The sequence below is a fragment of the Mauremys reevesii genome, linkage group 2 (genome assembly GCF_016161935.1).
Source record: "Mauremys reevesii isolate NIE-2019 linkage group 2, ASM1616193v1, whole genome shotgun sequence".
Classification (NCBI taxonomy): Eukaryota; Metazoa; Chordata; order Testudines; family Geoemydidae; genus Mauremys; species Mauremys reevesii.
In genome coordinates, this window is record NC_052624.1 from 238834791 (window position 1) to 238840879 (window position 6089).

At 40.7% G+C, this 6089-nt stretch overlaps 1 long non-coding RNA gene across 1 annotated transcript; it reads left to right on the forward strand.

The window, feature by feature from the left end:
* The first annotated feature begins 3439 nt into the window (after positions 1-3439).
* On the forward strand, positions 3440-4388 carry LOC120396863. The gene is made up of 2 exons (XR_005593467.1): positions 3440-3718; positions 4256-4388. It is a non-coding gene; the product is annotated as an uncharacterized LOC120396863 (long non-coding RNA).
* Positions 4389-6089: the final 1701 nt, after the last annotated feature.

The following is a 6089-nucleotide window of genomic DNA, read 5'->3' on the forward strand; positions in this document are numbered from 1 at the left end:
GGCCCCTTTCCCCCTTACTCCTCAGAAGGCTCTGTATAAAGTTGGGGATCACATGAGGTGAGAAAAGGACTAGGTAGCCTGGGATGAGAGTTATGTCAGGGGGCATTTTGCTGACACGGCCTGCCAAGATGATTTAGAAGAGATGATACAGACTAGAGCTTTTCCACAGAACCCCTCTGTGGTGAGGGAGCCCTCTTTTAAGAGGGTTCCCAGAAGCAGCTGCAGCTAGGGATAGATACTGGTAGCATGGCTTCATTCATGCCATGGAGCAATATGAGAGCTCAAAGCGGGGGAGCAAACACAACCTCTCCAATGGAATATGAGAGGAACTTCATGAGGAGTTCCTTACAATGTTCCCCCTTTCTTAGCCCTCTCCTGCAAGTTGTAACATAACAGGGCAACCCAGCCATTCACAACTATTATAACAACAGTAAATATACTTACGATCATCCCTGACTTCATCATTCCAAGATACAATTATTTTAATTCATTTGTACAGATCTTCCTAGTAATGTATTGAATAAACTGCAGTTTCTCTAGAATTCAGTAACATCAACTTAGCATGTTTCACTGTCTTTGTGGTCTCAATATTGGCTTCCAGGGAGGTTTAGGATTGATTTAAATATTCGTTGTTCAAAGCTGACTATGTATAGCCCCATGTTCTGTTATATAAATTATTTTGTTTGCTTACCTACTCTTTAGTGTACGTTGTGCTTTGTTGCTCAGAGGTTATTAGACATGCCTAGGGTATAGCTTAAAATGTTTAGAGGTAAAACTTCTCATATTGTACCACAAGTATTTTGAGCTCATTTTATCCTATAATTATCAAGTTGGAGACTCTTTGTATTAAGATAAAGGGCATTCTACATATTCTCTCTTTTTCCCAAAAAACAGCTCTGCATCTTTTGCTTAACTATTAATCACCAGGAGAATCCTAGAGTCATAGGACTGGAAGGGCCCTTGAGAGGTCATCTAGTTCAGCGCCCTGCACTCATGGCAGGATTAAGTATTATCTACACTATCCCTGACAGGTGTTTGTCTAACCTGCTCTTAAATTCTCCAGTGATGGAGATTCCACAGCTTAGACAGGCAATTTATTCCAGTGCTTAGCTACCCTGACAGTTAGGAAGTTTTTCCTATTGTCCAACCTAAACCACTCTAGCTGCAGTTTAAGCCCATTGCTTCTTCTCCCATCCTCAGAGGTTAAGGAGAACAATTTTTGTCCCTCCTCCTTGTAACAACCTTTAATGTAATTGAAAACTGTTATCATGTCCTCTCTTGGTCTTCTCTTCTCCAGACTGAACAAACCCAATTTTTTCAATCTTCCCTCATAGCCCTTTAATCATTTTTGTTGCTCTTCTCTGGAATTGCTTTCTCCAGTTTGTCCACAACTTTCCTGAAATGTGGCACCCAGAACTGGATACACTACTCCAGTTAAGGCCTAATCAGTGTGCAATAGAGTGAAAGAATTCTCATGGCTTGCTTGCAATACTCCTGCTAATACATCCCAGAATGATGTTTGCTTTTTTTGCTATAGTGTTACACTGCTGACTCATATTTACCTTGTGATCCACTATAACCCCAGATCCCTTTCTGCAGAAACCCCCTTGGGGCTGCCAACTGATGTGCCAAGACTACTTCTGCCCCTGATTTCCTGCCCTGGCAGCTTGGGACTTCAGTGCCCTGCCTGGTTTGAGCCAGACCTTCTAGCCTGCTGCACACCCAGACCCAGGTCTGAACCACGTCCCCTAACAGCTGTAGGCTTAATTGAAAGCAGCTTCAGAAGTGTTCCTGTCTTTAACAGTCAGATGCCCAACTCCCAATGGGGTCCAAACCCCAAATAAATTCATTTTACCCTGTATAAGCTTTATACATAAATACATACTCATAAATTGTTTGCCCTCTATAACACTGATAGAGAGATATGCACAGCTGTTCCCTCCCACCCCAGGTTAATTAATAAGTAACAAGTGATTTTATTAAATACAGAAAGTAGGATTTAAGCGGTTCCAAGTAGTAACAGACAGAACAAAGGGAATTACCAAGCAAAATAAAATAAAATACGCATGTCTAAGCCTAATACCATAATAAAACTGAATACAGGTAACATCTCACACTGAAAGATGTTTCAATATGTTTCTTTCACAGACTGGATGCCTTCCTAATCTGGGCACAATCCTTTCCCCTGGTAGAGCCCTTGTTCCAGCTCAGGTGGTAACTAGGGAATTTCTCATGATTGCAGCCCCCTTTGTTCTGTTCCACCCACTTATATATCTTTTGCATAAGACAGGAATCCTTTGTCCCCCTCTTGGTTCCCACCCGTCCTTCTCAATGGAAAAACACCAGGTTAAAGATGGATTCCAGTTCAGGTGACATGATCACATGTCACTGTAAGACTTCATTACCCACTTGCCAGCACACAGGTATACAGGAAGACTTACAGGTAAAACACAGCCCTCTGCAGACAATTGTCCTGGTTAATGGGAGTCATCAAGATTCCAAACCACCATTAATGGCCCACACTTTGCCTAATTACAATAGGCCCTCAGAGTTATATTTCATATTTCTAGTTTCAGATACAAGAGTGATACATTTATACAAATAGGGTTATCACACTCAGTAGATTATAAGCTTTTTAATGATGCCTTACAAGAGACCTTTTGCATGCAGCATATTCCAGTTACATTATATTCACACTCATTAGCATATTTTCATAAAATCATATAGAATGCAACGTCATAGTAGTCCAGGGATAGGCAACCTTTCAGAAGTGGTGTGCCAAGCCTTCATTTATTCACTCTAATTTAAGGTTTCGCATGCCAGTAATACATTTTAATGTTTTTAGAAGGTCTCTTTCTATAAGTCTATAATATATAACAAAACTATTGTTGTATGTAAAGCAAATAAGGTTTTTAAAATGTTTGAGAAGCTTCATTTAAAATTAAATTAAAATGCAGAGCCCTCCAGACCGGTGGCCAGGACCCGGGCAGTGTGAGTGCCACTGAAAATCAGCTTGCGTGCCACCTTTGCACACGTGCCATAGATTGCCTACCCCTGTAGTAGTCATTTCCCATTTTGTATGTGTGCAGCTGATTACTTAGGAAAGAACAGAGTACTTTGCATTTGTCCTTTACTGAATTTCATCCTATTTACTTCAGACCATTTCTCCAGTTTGTCTAGATCTTTTTGAATTTTAATCCTATCCTCCAAAGCACTTGCATCCCCTCCCAGCTTGGTATTGTCTGCAAACCTTATAACTGTAACTTTATTCTATGCCTTTATCTAAATCATTGATGAAAATATTGAACAGAACCAGATCCAGAACTGATCCTTGTGGGACTCCACTCAGTATGCTCTTCCAGCTTGTGGGATGCAGTTGGGAGAAGGAGACCAACATAAGGCTGCCAACTCTTTCACAACAGGGCTTATGCTGACAGGAGAAGGCTGGCAGGCTAAACCCATAAGACTGGAAGAAAATGTTCAGATGAAGGGAGCTGGCAAAGCCTTGCAGCTGATCATTCCAAGGCAAGAGGCCAGAAACACAAACCTCAGCTCCAGGAAGAGGGCTAAGGAGGAATTGCCATTTGGAGTAGGGAAATATTGACTGTCCTAAAGATGAGAGACAGAGGAATAAATCAAACCACAGCCTAGCTACTGTGGAGAGGGAGGAGAGGTCTTTGTAGATGGCTAAGAAGAGGCTGTAAAACCACAGATCCAGGTGGGGATAGCAGAAAGTCCCATGACCTGGGAAAAAGTTGTCAAACAGGTCAAAGGTGGAGGGGTGAAGAAACAGTCCTTACCTGACTAAACGAGGGACCCTGGGTTGGAACCCAGAAGAAAGGGTGAATGTGGGTTCCTCTATCCTTCCCCAGACTAAAAGAGGAGGGATGAGCAGAAGTGAAGGAGGCTGAACCTATGTGCCCCAGTAGGGGGTTGAGGACCAGGCTTAGATGTTAGATTTTCTTGTTTTGTACTTTTGCTATTCCCAACAGGGGAATGAACTGAAACATGCCCTAGCTGGAGGGTTAGGCCACATAAAACAAACTGTTGTGGCACCCGAAGGACTAAAGAGGGTCCGAAACTGAGAGAATCCTTGCAACACTGCTCCTGGACATTAAGAGATGACCTCCTGGGGTCTCTTCCAACCCTAATATTCTATGATTCTAAGAGGCACTCTGGGAGTGAGAGGCTCAATTACAAATTTTAACACATTTTCCCATCCAAGGGTAACAACTTTTTTATCTATTTTTTCTAGCTAAAGGGAAACTCGCTTTCCAGCAGAAGCTCACTTCATCTCTGCAAATCACTTTCATAACATGGAAAGATTTCAGATAGTTAGATTCCAAAAAAATAATACTCTATAAATAAATATCCTCATAAAATTGCAACTCTCATGGCTTATTGGAAGGAGATGGTGGTGGACATGTTTCAGAAATCCAGGGGTATATGGAGTAGCCAGGCATTCTTTATGTTGATATGTGGTGTTACTTAATTAAAGTGATTTTTCTTTTCTTCTATGGCACATTTTATTTAAAATTATTGATATGGGAAACCTTTATTCTAAGGAAATGGAATATAGTCCTAATTTTACACCACTGCATCTGTTGTCCACGTAGTTTTGTGTTATCTAATATTATATTCATCATACCGTTTCTGTTCTTGAGAGCCAAAGAGCATATTTCACTGAGGTGAATAATAACATGGGTATATAAAATGGCATTCAGTAGTGCTTGGACCTGAACTACTTATGTACCAGAGTGAGATTTATAACCATATGCCTTATACAAAGGTTACAATGTGTTGTGCTGTATTTTAAATTCTGATAGAGATGAGATTCAATAAGTATTTTCCATACAGTTTCCCAGTGGACGATCAATGATTTTTTTTTGGCTTGTGAGCTTCAGATAAAATCAATTTTTTGCAAAAGTCTCATTATTTTCCTGACCAGTCTATTGATGGGATCTGAGCTCCAGTATGATCAATGATGACTACTTTAACTCCTTCCAAAGAGATTCTGTAATACATAAATGTCTATTTAGTTGTGATGCATTCCGTCATTGTCAGGGGCATTCCGTCATTGTCAGGGGCATTGTCTCTCCTCTGCAGACAAGATTCAGTCTGTATAGATTTTTTTTTTTAATTCCAACCTATTTTTGCCAGTGTGCATTAAACATGATCCAATGTTTCATATCACTGCATCATATTGAGCATAAAAAGACATATTAAAATGTGAAAAATATGTTCTGAATATTTTTTCTTGTAGAAAATAGAGGAGTCTTTTATACGCTAGAGGTCTGTGAAAGCAGTTCACTTCTTATGAAGACTTATCTAGAGGTTTTCCATCGCTTTTATAATGTACCACTTCCAAAATGTACAACTATGTAGCCTGTGTCTTGGCAAAATTCCACTTTAAGCAACTATATTTTTTTACCTATAATTTCCCCTATAACTTCATTTAGATTACTCATAAGATTTTTTTCATATTCTTTCATTACCACTGTGTACTGTTAAATAGTGCCTATATCATCTCAGAAGAGGCAGCATTTTAACATTGGGATCAGTGAAGTGATTGAAGAACAGGGATACCATTGGATCAGATAATACTCAGTCAGTGGCCAAATATTGTTATCTGGGCAGGGATTTGTAATAGGAATCATAGAAGATTAGGGCTGGAAGAGGCCTCAGGAGGTCATTTAGTCCAACCACCTGCTCAAAGCAGGACCAACCCCAACTAAATCATCCCAGCCAGGGCTTTGTCAAGCTGGGCCTTAAAAACCTCTAAGGATGGAGATTCCACCACCTCCCTAGGTAACCCATTCCAGTGCTTTACCAGTTTTCCATTTTCTTAATATCCAACCTAGACCTCCCCCACTACAACTTGAGACTATTGCTCCTTGTTCTGTCATCTGCCACCACTGAGAACAGCCGAGCTCCATCCTCTTTGGAATCCCTCTTCAGGTAGTTGAAGGCTTCTATCACCCCCCCTCACTCTTCTTGTCTGCAGACTAAATAACCCCACTTCCCTCAGCCTTTCCTCATAAGTCATGTGCCCCAGCCCCCTAATCATTTTTGTTGCTCTCCGCTAGACT